Below are 18,225 nucleotides of genomic sequence, written 5' to 3'. Positions count from 1 at the left end.
GACAAAGGAAGTCAGGAAATATATTAAAGAAAAAGAGAGATCTTATTAAGTGGCCAAGAGCAGTGGGAAATCAGAAGATTGGGAAGGCTACAAAAACAAACAAAGGATAACAAAGAGAGTAATAAGAAAGGAGAGGATCAAATATGAAGGTAGGCTAGCCAGTAATATTAGAAATGATAGTAAAAGTTTTTTTCAATTCATAAGAAACAAATGACAGGCAAAAGTAGACATTGGGCCACTTCAAACTGATGCTGGAAGCCTAGTGATGGGAGATAAGGAAATAGCTGGAGAACTTAACAAGTACTTTGCGTCAGTTTTCACAGTGGAAGACACGAGTAATATCCCAACAATTAAAGGGAGTCAGGGGGCTGAGTTGAGTTTGGTTGCCATTACAAAAGAGATAGTGCTAGAAAAGCTAAAAAGTCTTAAAATTGATAAATCTCCTGGCCCCAATGGGATACATCCTAGAGTTCTGAGAGAGGTGGCTGAGGAAATAGCGGAGGCATTGGTTGAGATCTTTCAAGAGTCACTGGAGTCAGGGAAAGTCCCGGATGATTGGAAGATCGCTGTTGTAACCCTCTTGTTCAAGAAAGGACCAAGACAAAAGATGGAAAATTATAGGCCAATTAGCCTAACCTCGGTTGTTGGTAAAATTCTAGAATCCATCATTAAGGATGAGGTTTCTAAATTCTTGGAAGAGCAGAGTCAGATTAGAACAAGTCAACATGGATTTAGTAGGGGGAGGTCATGCCTGACAAACCTGTTGGTATTCTTTGAAGAGGTGACAAGTAGGTTAGACCAGGGAAACCCAGTGGATGTGGTCTATCTAGACTTCCAAAAGGCCTTTGATAAGGTGCCACACGGGAGGCTGCTGAGCAAGGTGAGGGCCCATAGTGTTCGAGGTGAGCTACTGGGATGGATTGAGGATTGGCTGTCTGACAGAAGGCAGAGAGTTGGGATAAAAGGTTCTTTTTCGGAATGGCAGCCAGTGACGAGCGGTGTCCCGCAGGGTTCAGTGTTGGGGCCACAGCTGTTCGCATTATATATTAATGATCTGGATGAAGGGACTGGGGGCATTCTAGCGAAGTTTGCAGATGATATGAAGTTAGGTGGACAGGCAGGTAGTACTGAGGAAGTGGGGAGGCTACAGAAGGATCTAGACAGTTTGGGAGAGTGGTCCAGGAAATGGCTAATGGAATTCAACGTGAACAAATGCGAGGTCTTGCACTTTGGCAAAAAGAATAAAAGCACAGACTACTTTCTAAACGGTGAGAAAATTCGTAAAGCCAAAGTACAAAGGGATCTGGGAGTGCTAGTCGAGGATTCTCTAAAGGTCAACATGCAGGTTGAGTCCGTGATTAAGAAAGCGAATGCAATGTTGTCAATTATCTCAAGAGGGTTGGAATATAAAAGCACCGTTGTGCTACTGAGACTTTATAAAGCTCTGATTAGGCCCCATTTGGAGTACTGTGTCCAGTTTTGGTCCCCACACCTCAGGAAGGACATACTGGCACTGGAACGTGTCCAGCAGAGATTCACACGGGTGATCCCTGGAATGGTTGGTCTAACATATGAGGAACGGCTGAGGATCCTGGGATTGTATTCATTGGAGTTTAGAAGACTAAGGGGAGACTTAATAGAGACGTACAAGATAATACATGGCTTGGAAAGGGTGGACGCTAGGAAATTGTTTCCGTTAGGTGAGGAGACTAGGACCTGTGGACACAGCCTTAGAATTAGAGGGGGTAAATTCAGAACAAAAATGCGGAGACATTTCTTCAGCCAGAGAGTGGTGGGCCTGTGGAATTCATTGCTGCAGAGTGCAGTGGAGGCTGGGACGCTAAATGTCTTCAAGGCAGAGATTGATAAATTCTTGTTGTCTCGGGGAATTAAGGGCTACGGGGAGAATGTGGGTAAGTGGAGTTGAAATGCCCATCAGCCATGATTGAATGGCGGAGTGGACTCAATGGGCCAAATGGCCTTACTTCCACTCCTATGTCTTATGGTCTTATGGGTGCTGTCCATCTGCAGGCTCTGGATGTTTTACAACTTTCTTACTCTCTGCAACTCAATCAGTCAGAGGGCTGTTGCCAGGCAGAACTTCCCTTAACTTGAAAGCTTCTTGGTGCTCTTCAGCTCAGTATTCTCCTATGTATTGCTTCCAAAAAGCAACATTGCACAACACGGTGCATTTTCGACTTGCAAAATCTTCCTGAGTTTTTCAGATATAGTAGGCCAACCTCCATGTCAGTTTATAATTCCAAAACATTGAAAATATATGCTCTCTTACGCACCAACTGAGTTGGACCGGACACACAAAGGCCACAGTTATAAGAAAGTTTGGAGGCTAGGAATTCAGCAGCAAGTAACTCCCTTCCTGACTATCCAAAGCCTATCCACCATCTACAAGACACAATTCAGGAGTGTGATGGAATACTCCCCACTTACCTGGATGAGTGCAGCTCCAACGACATTTGAAAAACTTGACATTATCCAGGACCTTGATCAGATAGGCTGAGGAGTTGCAGATGGGAGTTTAATTTAGATCACCATTTTGTGAAGACAAATCAGGGCAGGATTTATAATGATAGGGTCCTGAGGACTGTTGCCAAACAAAGAGACGTTGGAGTGCAGGCTCATAGTTCTTTGAAAGTGGTGTTGCAGTTAGAAAGGGTGTTGAAGAAGGCATTTGCTGCACCTGCCTTTATTTGGTCAGTGCATTGAGTACAGGATTTGGAGGTCATGGTGTGGCTATGCAGGACATTGGTTAGGCCATTTTTGGAATACTGCATTCAATTCTGAAAAGATTTTGTTAAACTTGAAAAGGTTCAGAAAAGATTTACAAGGATCTTACCAGAGTTGGAGGGTTTGAGCTATAGGGAGAGGTTGAATAAGGTAGAGCTATTCTCCCTGGAGTGTCAGAGGCTGAGGAGTGACCTTATAGTGGTCAATAAAATCATGAGGAGCATGGACAGAGTGAATAGCTAATGTCTTTTTCCCAGGGTAAGGGAGTCCAAAACGAGAAGGCATAGGTTTAAGGTGAGTGGGGAAAAATTTAAAAAGCACCTAAGGGACTACTTTTTCATGCAGAGGGTGGTACGTGTATGGAACAAGCTGCCAGGGGAAGTGGTGGAGGCTGGTACAATTACATCATTTAAAAGGCATCTGGATGGGTACATGAATAGGAAGGATTTAGAGGGATATGGGTCAAATTCTGACAAATGGGACTCGTCAGTTTAGGATATCCAGTTGGCATGGATGAGTTGAACTGTTTTCATGCTGTATGAATCTATGACAATGACAAAGTATCCCAGTTGTTGGGCACCACATCCACAAACATCCAACCTCTCCTCCACTGATCCTCAGTAGCAGCAGTGTGTACCATCCACAAGATACATTCCAGTAAGTCAGCAAGTGTCCTCTGGGTGGCCCTTAAAAACTCATGATCTCTACCATCTAGAAGGATAAGGGCAACAAATATCGAGAATGCATGCAAATTCAAGGTGGCAGGAAGAAGTTGTTTCAATCCTTGGTTTGTAGCTGCCCAGTAAAGCAAAACTACAACAATCAGCATGAGTGAGTACAGAGTATGCAAGTTCCATTCCAAACCACACACCATCCTGACTTGGAAACACATTGCCATTCCCTCAATATCGCTGGATCCCAATGCATACACACACTGATGCACATGTAGACACACGTACACACACAGTCATTGTATACAAGTTTAAAATCACACAACACCAGGATATTAGATTAGATTAGATTACTTACAGTGTGGAAACAAGTCCACACCGCCCCGCCGAAGCGTAACCCACCCATACCCCTACATCTACATTTACCCCTTACCTAACACTATGGGCAATTTAGCATGGCCAATTCACCTGGCCTGCACATCTTTGGACTGTGGGAGGAAACCGGAGCACCCGGAGGAAACCCACGCAGACACGGGGAGAACGTGCAAACTCCACACAGTCAGTCGCCTGAGGCAGGAATTGAACCCAGGTCTCAGGCGCTGTGAGGCAGCAGTGCTAACCACTGTGCCACCGTGCCGCCCACAGGTTTATTTGGAAGCACTAACTCTCGGAGTGCCTCTCCTTCATCACATGGTTGTGGTGCTCCAAAAGCTAGTGCTTGCAAATAAACCTGTTGGACTGTAACCTTTGGTTGTGTGATTTTTAACTTTGTCCACCCCAGTTCAACACTGGGACATCCAAGACTTCGTATGCAGACACACGTAGACACATATGCCCATACGTACACATACGCACCATGCACAGACACACACAGACAGGCACACATATACACATGCACACACATGCAGAGTACCGACAGATGTAGATACGTACATGTACACGCATGCACACATGAGCCATATACAGACACATATACACTCACGTGCACACACACATATCCACATGTCCAGACATGCACATACACATGCACACATATGCATGCATCATACAGACACAGATGCATGTGTGCACAAATGCATTGTACATAGACACACCTAGACACACACACACACACACACACACACCATATATAGACTCAGACACAAAAAAATCACACAAACACACACAAACACCCTATGTAGACACACACACACAATAAAAATGGTGGAACAGCATTACTAACAATCCCTGTCTAGTTTTACCCTCTTGAAGATTCGTTATTATGTTGAGGTACAGAGCTGAGGCAGAATTACATTTCAGCAAGAGTCAAATGCCTTCGGGTAATAGTGGAGAAATAAATTAAAAACTGTCACACAAACATAATTAAAAATTGGTGATTTTTGGTTAAGGCACTTACTGGGTTAAAGATGGCAACATTCAATGACAACTCTACTTGTTTGTCTGTTATTGTCCTTGGCACAGCTCCACATAGTTCCTGGAAGATGTAGATTAATATCGAGAACGCATGCAAATTCAAGGTGGCAGGAAGAAGTTGTTTCAATTCTTGGTTTGTAGCTGCCCAGTAAAGCAAAACTACAGCAATCAGCATGAGTGAGTACAGAGTATGATAACTGTGTAAAAATAAAGTTGGAAAATTGGCAAAAAGGGATTAGTTGGAGTAACTTTCAAATGTAATGGCACAGAACTAGAGGTCCACTGGTCCTAAGAATTCTAAGCTCTCACGGTGACATCACAAAACAAATTGCTGCTCAGTATCACACTGATCCAAACAAAGCAGGAAAGCTTCTGTTCATTCTAACCTTATGGTACCAATCTGGGTTTGGCCAAGTGAGCAGGTTTTGGAGAGGCAAATCGAACTGTCCAATTCTATCGGAAAAGAAATCCCACTCCCTCACTCTCTAAGATGGTACTGTAAGTGGCGACATATAAACTTTTTCACTGGAATCATTTGAGTACATGTGACTATAAAGCTAATGCAATTCAATTCAAACATAACACTAATCCCAATGCCTGACTCTCTCCCCTTAGGCCTGTATCAATCCCACACAATCCCATTACCCAAATTCCACACAATTCCCTTCCCAATAGCCCTGTATCAAACCTAACACTAATCCCATTGCTCTGCTCTCTCCACATTGCCCTGTACCAAACCTGACACTAATCCCACCACCACACTCCCCTCTTACAGCCCTGTATCAATCCCACACAATCCCATTACCCAAATTCCACACAATTCCCTTCCCAATAGCCCTGTATCAAACCTAACACTAATCCCATTGCTCTGCTCTCTCCACATCGCCCTGTACCAAACCTGACACTAATCCCACCACCACACTCCCCTCTTACAGCCCTGTATCAATCCCACACAATCCCATTACCCAAATTCCACACAATTCCCTTCCCAATAGCCCTGTATCAAACCTAACACTAATCCCATTGCTCTGCTCTCTCCACATTGCCCTGTACCAAACCTGACACTAATCCCACCACCACACTCCCCTCTTACAGCCCTGTATCAATCCCACACAATCCCACTGCCCAATACCTCGCCATAGCCTGTATCAAATTGAACAGAAATCCCACTGTCAGACTCTCTCCCCATAACCTGTATCAATCTCAAATTAATTCAAGTGCACTACCCTCTCCCCAGACACCCATAGCAATAACAAACCCATCTCAATGTAGTCTTCCACAGCCCTCCATCAATACCACACTAATCCCACTGCACTGCTCTGTCCCATAATCTTGTATCAAACCTTGCACTCATCTTTAAAGCCCCACTTTCTCTTCCCCCGTAACCAACCTCACTAAAGATCCCACTGCCCCGTGCTCTTCCCACAACCCTGTATGAAGCCCCAAATAAATCCCACTGCCCCAGTCTCTCCCTGTAGTCTTGCCTCAATCCCCACACTAATCCCACCCTCCTCTTCCAACAGCCCTCTATCAATTCCAAACTAAGACCAGTCTACTCTCCCACATGCATCTATCAATTCCAACCCTTATTGCTTTCCTGCTTCCTCCCCACAACTCTTATCAATCCCAAAATAGTCCCACTATCCCCATCTTTTCCTACATCACTGTATTAATGCAATTTTTGAGAAGATTTGTAGCTCAGGTTGAAAGTTTGCTCGCTGAGTTGGAAGGTTTGTTTCAGAAGTTTCATCACCATGTTAGATAACATCATCAGTGAGCCTCTGGTGAAGCACTGGTGTTCTGTCCCACTTTCTATTTATGTGTCTTGGTCTCTTAAGGTAGGTGATATCATTTCCGTTCTTTTTCTCAGAGGTTGGTAAAATGGGGTCTAAATCAATGTGTTGATCAATTGATGGAGTTCCAGGCCTCTGTTTAGCCTGTCCTAGGATGGATGTGTTGTCCCAGTCAAAGAGTCCTCCTTCATCCCACTATCACCAGTGGGACAAAACATCCATCCTAGAACAGGCTAAACAGAGCCACGCAAAGGAATTCCTAGAACCCTGGCATTCAAACCGGAACTCCATCAATAAACACATCAATTTGGACCCCATTTACCAACCTCTGAGAAAAAGAACCAGAAATGATATCACCCACCATAACAGACCAAGACACACAAATAGAAAGCAGGACGTAACATCAGCGCTTCACTGGAGGCTCACTGATGATGTTACCCAGTATGGTGTCGAAACTTCTGAAAACAAACCTTCCAGCTCATCGAGCAAACTTACAACCTCACTGTGTTAATCTCTGTTCCAAATGCATTTTTCCTTACAGGAGGTGAGTCTCCAGGGATGGCACTGTGTTTCAGTGGTTAGTACTGCTGCCTCACAGTGCCAGGGACCTGGGTTCAATCCCAGACATGGGTGACTGCCTGTGTGGAGTTTGTACATTCTCCCCATGTCTGCATGGGTTTCCTCGGGGTGCTCTGGCTTCCTCCAAAAGTCCAAAGATGCGAAGGTTAGGTGGATTGACCATACTAAATTGCCTGTAGTGTTCAGGGATGTATAGGTGGATTGGTCATGCGAAATGCAGGGATGGGGTAGTGGGGTGAGTCTGGGTGGGATGTTTCTCAGAGAGTTAGTGTGGACTTGTTGGGCCGAATGGCCTGTTTCCACACCATAAGGAGTTTATTGACCAATCTCTGTGGGAAATAACTCTGTATAAACTCACAGCCTGGTCAATTCTGGCCAGGGGTTGTCAGATACTCCGCTCTAGGTGAAGGGGAGGGGAGTTGGAGATGGAGGGGGGGGGGGGGGAACAACATGATGGTTCTGGTGGCTGAGCGGCAACAGATAAAGAGAGGTCTATACGTCATGTCATTGTGGTCCATCGCAGATGAGGATGACTCTCTTCCACTCTCAGGGTGAGTCCATAGGTGGTTACCACAGACTCTGTTACACTTGGGGTGTAAGGTGATAGCAGGAAGGGGTGGGTGGGATGTTGGTGCGGCCACGCGTTGTTTCTGCCTGGCTTCTGTTTTTTTTCTTGACGGCAAGTCTCAAGGTACTCACCTTCCCAGATGCTGCTCTTCCACTACAAAACCACTCATGGAACCTTCTCCAACGTACTGGCTCCATTGTTCAGAAAAATCGATGTTTCAGGCAAAAGCCCTTCATCAGGAATGATGAGGGGCATTTGCCTGAAATGTCGATTTTCCTGCTCCTCGGATGCTGCCTGACCTGCTGTGCTTTTTCAGCACCACTCTGATCTTGACTCTGATCTCCAGCATCTGCAGTCCTCACTTTCGCCTCCACTGTTCAGAAGTCAACACAGGGTTAAGCAGCAAGTCAGCAATTCGCAAATGGAACTGTGTGCTTCAAATGGATTTGGAGACACTCTCAGGATGTTATTTGCAGTGAAGTAAATACATTGTTTTCAGCATCTTATGTGACAGATCTGCATAGATAAAGTTGGCCCAATGTGACAGGAAGGACAAAGGGAGCCTTTTGTCTCTCACCGAACTGTCTTCATTTCTAAACTGGTAGATGTTTTGTCATAACAACCAGGAGCATTCAGGGAACGAGCTGCACCAATACATCATGCTCAGCAAGACTGGTAAACAAGGGAAGATGGTGAAAATTATACACTTCAGTTCAGGATCATTCACTCCAGCTCTACTCTGCTGTAGCAGCATCACGCCTTCAAGCCTCCCTCCCCACCTCCACCCCCTACTTCCCACAAATGTTTGTCACCCTCCCACTCACATTCTCAATATTATGAAGTGAAGTGACGAAGCTGATCCAAGCAAATGGCTCACTGGGCGCATAGGACCACATGACGGGGGTCAAAAGCAGGGAGGGAAAAAAATTATATCATGCCCGGTCAACTCTCCCAGCTAAATAAAATCCCAAAAAATGTGCTCCAGGTACAATATATTACTGTGGAATGAGAGACTGGTAGGGTAGAGTAGAGTAGATTGGATTTTATTTGTCATTTTTACCATATGCAACTGATACAGTAAAAAATGAGACAGTGTTCTCCCAGGTCCAAGGTGCTACATGGACAGCACAAGCTACAAAGGACGGCATAAAGTGCATAAGAAGTGCAAAACATGCAAATTACAGTGTAATAAAAGAATGATAATTAATTGACATCGTTCTAGCAGCAATTCGGAAATCGTGCAAAGAATTTCAGATGGAAAAGAGTCCAATCGTACTGTGTTAAGGAGCCTGATGGCTCGGGGGAAGAGACTGTTGCAGTCTGACCGTGAGAGACTGAATGCTCCGGTATCTTCTGCCAGATGGCAGGAGGGAGAAGAGTTTGAGTGAGGGGTGTGTGAGGTCTCCCACAATCCTGTTAGCCTTTCGGATGCAGTGTGTGGTGTAAGTGTCTGTAATGGAGGGGAAAGAGACCTCAATGATCCTCTCAGCTGCCCTCACTATCCGTTGTAGGGTCTTATGATCCGAGACAGTGCAATTCCTGAACCAGGCAGTGATGCAGCAGCTCAGGGTATTCTCAATGAACCCTCTGTAGAACGTGATGAAGATGGGGGGGTGGGAGGTGGGATTTCCTCAACATACACAGAAAGCAGAGACGCTGCTGAGCTTTCTCAGCTATGGAGCTGGTGTTGAGGGACCAGGTGAGATTCTCCGCCAGGTGAATGCCAAGAAATTTGGTGCTTTTCACGATCTCCACGGGGGAGCTGGGGATGTCCAGTGGAGAGTGGTGGCTTCGTGCCCTCCTGAAGTCAACAACCATCTCTTTCATTTTGTCTACATTCAGAGACAGGTTGTTGGCTCTGCACCAGTCCGTTAGCCGCTGCGCCTCCTCTCTGTATGCTGACCAATCGTTCCTGCTGATGAGACCCACTACAGTCATGTCATCAGCGAATGTAATGATATCTACAGTCCCACTACAGTCATGTGTCGGCAGGGTGAACAGCAGTGGACTGAGCACATGGGACAGCCTGCCTGTGCTCAGTGTGATGGTGTTGGAGATGCTGTTCCCATTCCAGTCTGACTGAGCTCTCCAGTCAGGAAGTCCAGGATCCAGTTCCAAAGGGAGGTATTTAGGCCCAGCAGACTCAGCTTTCCAATCAGGTGCTGAGGAATGGTAGTGTTAAGTGCAGAACTGAAGTCTATGAACAGTAATCTGATGTAGGTGTCCTTCCTGTCCAAGGGGATGAGAGCCAGATGGAGGGTGGTGAAGATGGCATCATCTGTTGAGAGGTTGGGACGATACGCAAACTGCAGGGTGTCCAGTAAGGGGACAGCAGGGTCTTAATATGCCTCACCACGAGCCTCTCAAAACACTTCATGATGATGGGTGTAAGTGCAACAGGGCGGTAGTCATTGAGACAGGACGCTGAAGACTTCTTCAGCATAGGCACAGTGGTAGCAGTCTTGAAGTACATTGGAACGATAGTAAAGCTCAGGGAGATGTTAAAGATGTCCATGAAAACACCTGCCAGCACATCAGAGCATCCTCTGAGCATCCTTACATGGGTTGACTCTGCATAGGGTTTTCCTCACATCAGCCGTAGTAAGACATAGCATCCAGTCAGGGTGGGGGGAGGGGCGGGGTTAGACTTCCTCGCTACCACAAATTCAAATGGCTGTTTTGTGCAAACATTCACACCTCATTTGGTCATAGCCTTTGTTCCTTCATTCTATCTATTACTATTTAGGGCTAATTTGGTGCAGCGGTAGCCTCCCTACCTCCAGGTTAGGAGTCATAGAGTCATACAGCTTGAAAAGAGACTCTTCGACCTATCCAGCCATTGCTGACCACAATGCCAAACTAAACTAGTCCCACCAGCCTGCATTTGGCCCATATCCCTCCACACATTTCTTATTCACGTAATTATCTAAGTGTCTCTTCAGTGTTCTAACTGTACCTACATCCATCACTTCCTCAGGAAGTTCATTCCACACTCAAACTACTCTCTGTGTAAAAAAATTGCCTTTCATGTCTTGTTAGAATCTTTCTCCACTCACCATGAAAATATGTCCCCTAGGTTTGAACTCCCCACCTTACGACAAAGATACCTGTCATTCACCATTTCCATACCCCTCAATATTGTATCAACCTCTACAAGGTCACCTCTCAACCCCAGGAGATCTGGGCTCAAGCCATATCTGCTCCAGAGGAGTGTACCAATATTTCTGAACAGGTTGATGAGGAAACACTTACCCATTACTACTCCATTTGGTTGGTGCATGATAAGACCTTAATCTTCCCATTCCTCCAAACTGTCACCCAGTTTCTCTTTATTCCCCTTTCCACAGCCTGAACACTCTTATTTTTCAATCTCTCTGCCGCTCTGAGGAAAGAAGTTCTGAACTGGAAACATTAACTCTACTTCTCTCCTCACAGATGCTGCCAGATCTGCTGAGCTTCAGCCTTCTCCACCCACTCCACCCTCCCAGGAAAGTGGTTTTGTGTTTTCATTTTCAGACTTCCAGCGCCAGCAGTCTCGGAGCACAGAAACAGACCCTTCGTCCAACCCATTCATTCTGACCTGATATCCTAAATTAATCTCGTCCCATTTGTCACCATTTGGTCCATATCCCTCTAAATCCTTCCTATTCATATACCCATCCAGATGTCTTTTAAATGTTGTCGTTGTACAGGCATCCATCGGTTCCTCTGGCAGCTCATTCCATACATGTATCACCCTCTGTGTGAAAATATTGCCCTTTAGGTCCCTTTTAAATCTTTCCCTTCTCACCTTAAACCTATGTCCTCTAGTTTTGGATCCCCTTAACCTGGAATGAAGACCTTGACTATCCACCCTTTCCATGCCCCTCTGTTAGGTCACTTTTCAGAGTCTGACGCTCCTAATCAACCTCTCCCTATACCTCAAACCCTTCCTGGCAACACCTTTGCAAATCTTTTCTGCACTCTTTCAAGTTTAACAACATCTTTCCTTTAGTAGGGAGACCAGAATTGAACGCAGAATTCGAAAGTGGCCTATCCAATGTCCCGTACAGCCACAATATGACATCCAACTCCTATATTCAATACACTGACCAGGAAAGGTAACTGTACCAAACACTTTCTTCATTACCCCATCTACCTGTGACTCCACTTTCAAGGAACTATGAACCTGCATCCTCTCGCTCCCCAAGATGCTACCATTAAGTGTATGAGTGATTTGCCTTTCCAAGATACAAAAGCTCACATTTATCTAAATTAAACTCCACCTGCCACTCCTCGGCCTATTGACCCGTCTGATCAAGGTCCCATTGTACTCTGAGGTAACCTTCTTCACTGTGCACTACACTTCCAATTTTGGTGTTATCTGCAAACTGATCAATCACTCCTCTGAAACTCACATCTATAAAATTTATATTAATCACAAAACAGTTTTCTTGCATTTGACCAATGGTAACTGCTGGCGCTATGTGGAGCACAGCAAGATCCCTTTGGGAGCAAGAAGGGAAATCAAAGAGCTGTCAGGGTTGTGGAACAAGGAGAAGAGCAGTGGAAATAGACAGAGGCAACTGACAAAGCAGACAGATAAAGTGAGATTATTAGTCGATTGGGTTATTAGGCCCTCATCCCTATTGTTGTCTCAGACAAAATCCTTATTTTCTTGACTTTACCCCACACAAGGTCAGTGCGGAAGAGGTTAAATGTTTATCTCCTGCAGTGAGGTTCAGATTTTGCTTGTTTCCTGATGGTTTTTCTGACCTGTGCCTTAAAGCATGTTCCTTTTCTATTCACCATTTGTCAACATGGGGAGTCTCACCACCAGCCCTGCTTTTAACAAGAGTGTCTCACTACTAGGATTAGCTTTTAACAAGATGTCTCACCTTTAACAAGGCAATCTCACCACAAGAGCCCCTTTTAATGAGAGTTTCTCACGAGGGCTCCTTTCAGTGTGGGTGTGATATCACTAGGGTCTCTTCTTCTAACAAGTAAGCATCGTCATCCATGTGTTTTTCAAAGCCGGGTATATTATCCCCAGACCCACCTCCTTCTGAAGGGTTTAACATTACCTGGACCCTTCAAAATAATTATAATTCAAAACCTTTTATTAAAGGAATGCTGTTGCTGAGTCCCCCGAACAAACCAGGTAAAAGTAAAATAAATGCTCATTTATCGAGCATATTGTACTTCCAAAAACTTTAAAGAAGAAAACAAATTGTATTTATGTAGCGTGATGACCAGACTGGATGTCTCAAAGTATATTACAGCCATGTAAATACTTTGAAGGGTGGTTAGTAGGGAATCAGTTGGCTGAGTGGCTGATTTGTGAACGTAGGATGATACCAACAAAGTGGGTTCAATTCCCACACAGGCTGAGGTTATTGTGAAGTCCCCACTTTCTGAATCTCAGCCCCAGCCTGAGGCATGGTGACTGAGGTTAAACTCACCACCAGGCGTCTCTCACTAAGGAGAGAATAGAAACATTGAAGGTAGGAGCAGGAGGAGACCATGCGGCCCTTCGAGACTGCTCCGCCATTCATCACCATCATGGCTGATCACTCAACTCAATAACCTAATCCTGCTTTCTCCCCAGAACCTTTGCTCCCATTCATCTATGTCTCGCCGTCTCTTAAATATATTCAATGCTTTGGAATCAACTAGTTCCTGAGATAATGAATTCCACAGGCTCACCAATCTTTGGGTGAAGAAATATCTCCACATTTCTGTCAGAAATGGTTCACCCCGAATCCTCAGACTGTGACCCCTGGTTCTGAGCACACCCACCATCGAGGCAGAAGTGGATACTGCAGATGCTGGATATCAGAGTCAAGATTAGAGTGGTGCTGGAAAAGCACAGCAGCTCAGGCAGCATCCGAGGAGGAGGAATATCAATGTTTCGGGCAAAAGCCCTTCATCAGGGTTTCAGCCCATTCCTGATGAAGGGTTTTTGCCCAAAACGTCGATTATCCTGCTCCTCGGAAGCTGCCTGACCTGCTGTGTTTTTCCAGCACCACTCTGATCTTGACACCCACCATCGAGAATTCCTCCCTTCATCTACCCTGTCTAGTCCTGTTAGAATTTTTCAAGGATCAATGAGATCCGCCCCCCATTCGTCTGAACTCCAGCGAAAACAATCCTAACTTAGTCAATCAGTTCTTTGCTATGGGAGTAAATGCACCTTTAATATCAGAAGTAAGGCAGTCAAGTGGCGCACAGCAGCAGCAGTGCATTAAGGACCATCAGTTTCTCAGGATGTTGACTGAAGGATAGGAATTAGCCCAGGAAGGGCTCTCCTGCTCTCCTTCAATAATAACGTGACAGGATCTTTTCCATCCTCCCCAGCAGGCAGATGCAGCCATGATTTAACACCTCACCCTTAAGACAGAACCTCCAACCATGTCATACTCGCTCAGAGTTGGCAGTGCTCCAGCCCGGGAGTAGACCTTCAACAAAGGTACTTGTGACACACTCAGTAATCATTATCATCAGGGAGGGAATCAAGACTTTTGGATAAAAGGCAGGAAAATGGAGTTGAGGATTATCAGATCAGCTATGATCTCATTGAATGGCAGAGCAGATTTGATGGGCCAAATGGTCTATCTCTGCTCTTATGGTCTTATGACCTTTACCTTCCTTTGCTACATATAAAATGGCAGGGAAGATGGAGTGAGGCCTTGGAATAACCACTTAAGAGCCTCAAATAAACACATGGACCGATGCCTTCCAGATGGTGCAGTGGGTGTAGTGATTGTAATGAGGTCATCCAGATGGACATCACAGAATCTGAGTTCCCTAATTGGGGCTAGTAATCTGGTCCAATTAGGGAGCCCTGGCTGACAGATATAAACAGGAGTGTCAGAGGTTCTGTTCACTCTGAGAACTAGCTCTGAGGAAGCCAGGCCAGTGTCAAGAAGAATGCAGATATAAATCGAGGATGATTTAGAGACAGGATACTGGCCACTGTGGCATTATTTCAGTGGGTTGCTGGGGTGCCCCTGGATTTGAACCCGAGATTCAATCACGAAATGAGCCAACCTTCTGCAACTTCATCGGATCATTGAATACACGGAAGTTTCTGTTAATTTTACAGCGATTGTTAATGACAGATACAAACCTGACCAGGCAAGGGATTCAAACTGGCAAAGCCCATTTTTTGCCAGGCTGGGAGACAATCAGGCTTGATTATAGTTGGCATCCTGGCATTTCTGATGGTGAGACCACCTTTGGCACGTAGTCCCACCAATTGCAGCATCTCCTATATGAATGAGTCTCAATGGGCTGCCTGAAAACATCAATTAACGCAATGATTAGGGCAATCAACTTTTAAATTAGACAAGCTGGCATGTTCTACGTGTTTTGAGAAAGCCAAACACAGGCACTGTGCCCAGTCTGAAGTGAGGTTTATTGCCACACAATATGTTCCTCCAGTAGTTTATCATAAGCATTTGACATTTATTCCACTCTGTACCAGCTGAATCATGCATTATTGAATGCCTCCTTGTTAACAATGGTATCATCAGCTTCTTCCACCCGGCATGTGTGGCAATGCTATTATTTTCTTGTCACTGAGTAAATGTTGAATGCCACCATCCATTCAGTTTGGAGATTTATGGGGTTTTCATTCCTGAACAAACAGGCTTGATACTGCCACGTAGACACATTATTCTGGGGATATAGAATCCACAGCACAAAAGGAGGCCATTCAACCCTTTGCACCCGTGCTGTATTCATCCCACTCATGTACTCTTTCCTAATGTCATGATGCTTTTTTTTTAACTTTCAGGCATTTATGTAGCTGACTCACTTTTGAAGGCTCCAGTTGAATTAGAGATGATGGTACCAGAGAGGTAAGGTCACTGGCCTTATGATCCAGCTGTTAGCGCTCTGGGACCATGTGTTGAAATGCCAGCCCAGCGTGCTGGTGGAGTTAATCATCCATAGAATCATACCGAACAGATGATGCCCCTCAGAGTGTACCGCCAAAAATATACAATCACTTGACCCAAAACCTTGAATGTTGTGACGCTTCAAAGGCTCAACTCTGAACCTTTTTTAAAGCTTGTGAGGTTTTCTGCCTCAGCTACCCTCCAAGGCAGTGCTTTCCAGCTCCTCACCATCCTCCAGGTAGAATGCTTTCCTCAATTCCCATCCAAATCTCCTGACTCTCACTTTAAAATGGTCTCCCCTTGTTAATGACCCTTCGATTAAGGGGAGCAGTTGCTTTCTATTCACCTTGACCATGCCCCTTACACATTGACTTTGTTTTTCCATTCAGTTCACTAATATCTCTCAGGATTCCTGGTCTGGCCTACATTGATTCCAGAGCAACATGGTTGAATCTCAGCTGGCCCTCTGAAATAGCCAAATGAGCTACTCATTTCAGGGGCAATTAGGGATGGACAACAAATGCTGGCCTTGTCAGTGACACCCACATTTCATGGAAGAATAAAATGAACATCTGCTTACAGAGTCATAGTGTCATACAGCATGGAAACAGACCCTTTGGTCCAACTAGTCTGCACTGACCAGACATCCCAATCTGACCTCATCCCATTTGCCAGCAGTTGGCCCATATCCCTTTATACCCTTCCTATACATATATCCATCCAGATGCCTTTTAAATGTTATCACTGTACCCTTGTTCCATATCCGCACTACATGCTGTGTGAAAAAGTTACCCCTCAGGTCCCTTTTGAATCGTACTCCTCTCACCTTATACCTATGCCTTCTAGTTTTGGACTTCCTTACCCTGGAGAAAATAACTTTGGCTATTCACCCTATCGACATCCCTCATGATTTTATAAACTTCTGTATGGTCACCCCTCAGCCTCTGATGCTCCAGGGAAAACAGCCCCAAACTATTCAGCCTCTCCCTTTGGCTCTCACCCTCCAGTCCCGGCAACATCCTGATAAATCAAAGTAAAGGGGAAGTAGGTTTCAGACTGAGTTCAGGAGGACGTTCTTCACCCAAAGGGTTGTAAATTTGTGGCACTCCCTGCCCAGTGAAGCAGTTGAGGCTACCTAATTGAATATTTTTGCCGATAAAAGATAGATTTTTGAACAGCAAAGGAATTGAGTGATGGTGAGCAGGTAGTTAAGTGCAACTGAGTGCACAAAAAACTCGGCCATGATCTTATTGAATGGTTGAGTATGACATGCTGTATGACACTATGACTCTGTCAGCACATGCTCATCATATTCTCTCATTATCAGACTTGAGGGGCCAGATAGCCTACTCCTGCTCCTATTTCTTACGTTCTTAATTAAGACGCTCTTGAACAATAACATATATTTACGCTGTGCCTTGAAGGTAGTGAGAAGTCGCAAGGTTCTTCATAGGAGTGTTATGAAACAAATGCATGACAATGAGTCACGTCAGGTCAGGCGACATAAAGGTAGGTGAAAGAGAAAGATTTAATGGGCTGCCAGTGGAAGTGGTGGAGGCTGGTACAATTACAACATTTGAAAGGCACCTGGATGGGTTTAGAGGGATATGGGTGTAGATTAGAGTGGTGCTGGAAAAGCACAGCAGGTCAGGCAGCATCCGAGGAGCAGGAGAATCGACATTTCGGGCAAAAGCCCTTCATCAGGAATTTTGCTGCTTCTCGGATGCTGCCTGACCTGCTGTGCTTTTCCAGCACCACTCTAATCTAGACTCTGATCTCCAGCATCTACAGTCCTCACGTTTGCCTAGTTTAAAGGGATATGGTGCCAAGTGCTGGCAAATGGGACTAGATTAGGATAGGATATCTGGTCGGCATGGACGAATTGGATCAAAAGGTCTGTTTCTGTGTTGTTCATCTCTATGACTCTATATGAAGGCGTGCCTCAAGGGAGGAGAGAGAAATAGGTAGGAATATGGTGGACCTTTCAGAACTTGGGATCCTGGTAACTGAAGGCACAGCCTCCAATGAAGCAATTAAGATCAGGGGCCTCCAAGAGACCAGAATTAGAGGATGACATATATCTCCGAAATTTGTAGGTCTGGAGGAGATTTCAGAGATTGGGCGGGGTACAGTTGTGAAGGGACTTGCAAACAAAGATCATCGTTTTTAAATCAAGATGTTACATAGGGAGAGTCTGAAAGGGCTGGCACTATTTTCCCTGGAGTGTTGGAGGCTGAGGGGTGACCTTCCAGATGTTTCAAAAATCATGAGGGTCACGAATAGGGTGAATAGACAAGGTCTTTTTCCCAGGGTAATGGAGTCCAAAACTGCAGCATGTACGTTTAAGGTGAAAGGGGAAAGATTTAAAATGGACCTAAGCTGCACCTTTTCATGCAGAGGGTGGTGCCAGAGGAAGAGGTGGAGGCTGGTACAATTACATTTAAATGGCATCTGGATGGGTATTTGATTAGGAATCATTTAGAGGGATATGGGCCAAATGCTAACAAATGGGACTAGATTAGCTTAGGATATCTGGTAGGCATGGACATGTTAGGCCAAAGGGTTTTCGTGCTGTA

Source organism: Chiloscyllium punctatum, chromosome 18 (genome assembly GCF_047496795.1).
Source record: "Chiloscyllium punctatum isolate Juve2018m chromosome 18, sChiPun1.3, whole genome shotgun sequence".
NCBI lineage: Eukaryota > Metazoa > Chordata > Chondrichthyes > Orectolobiformes > Hemiscylliidae > Chiloscyllium > Chiloscyllium punctatum.
The sequence above is the reverse complement of the archived record's forward strand: the minus strand, read 5'-3'. Positions refer to the sequence as shown.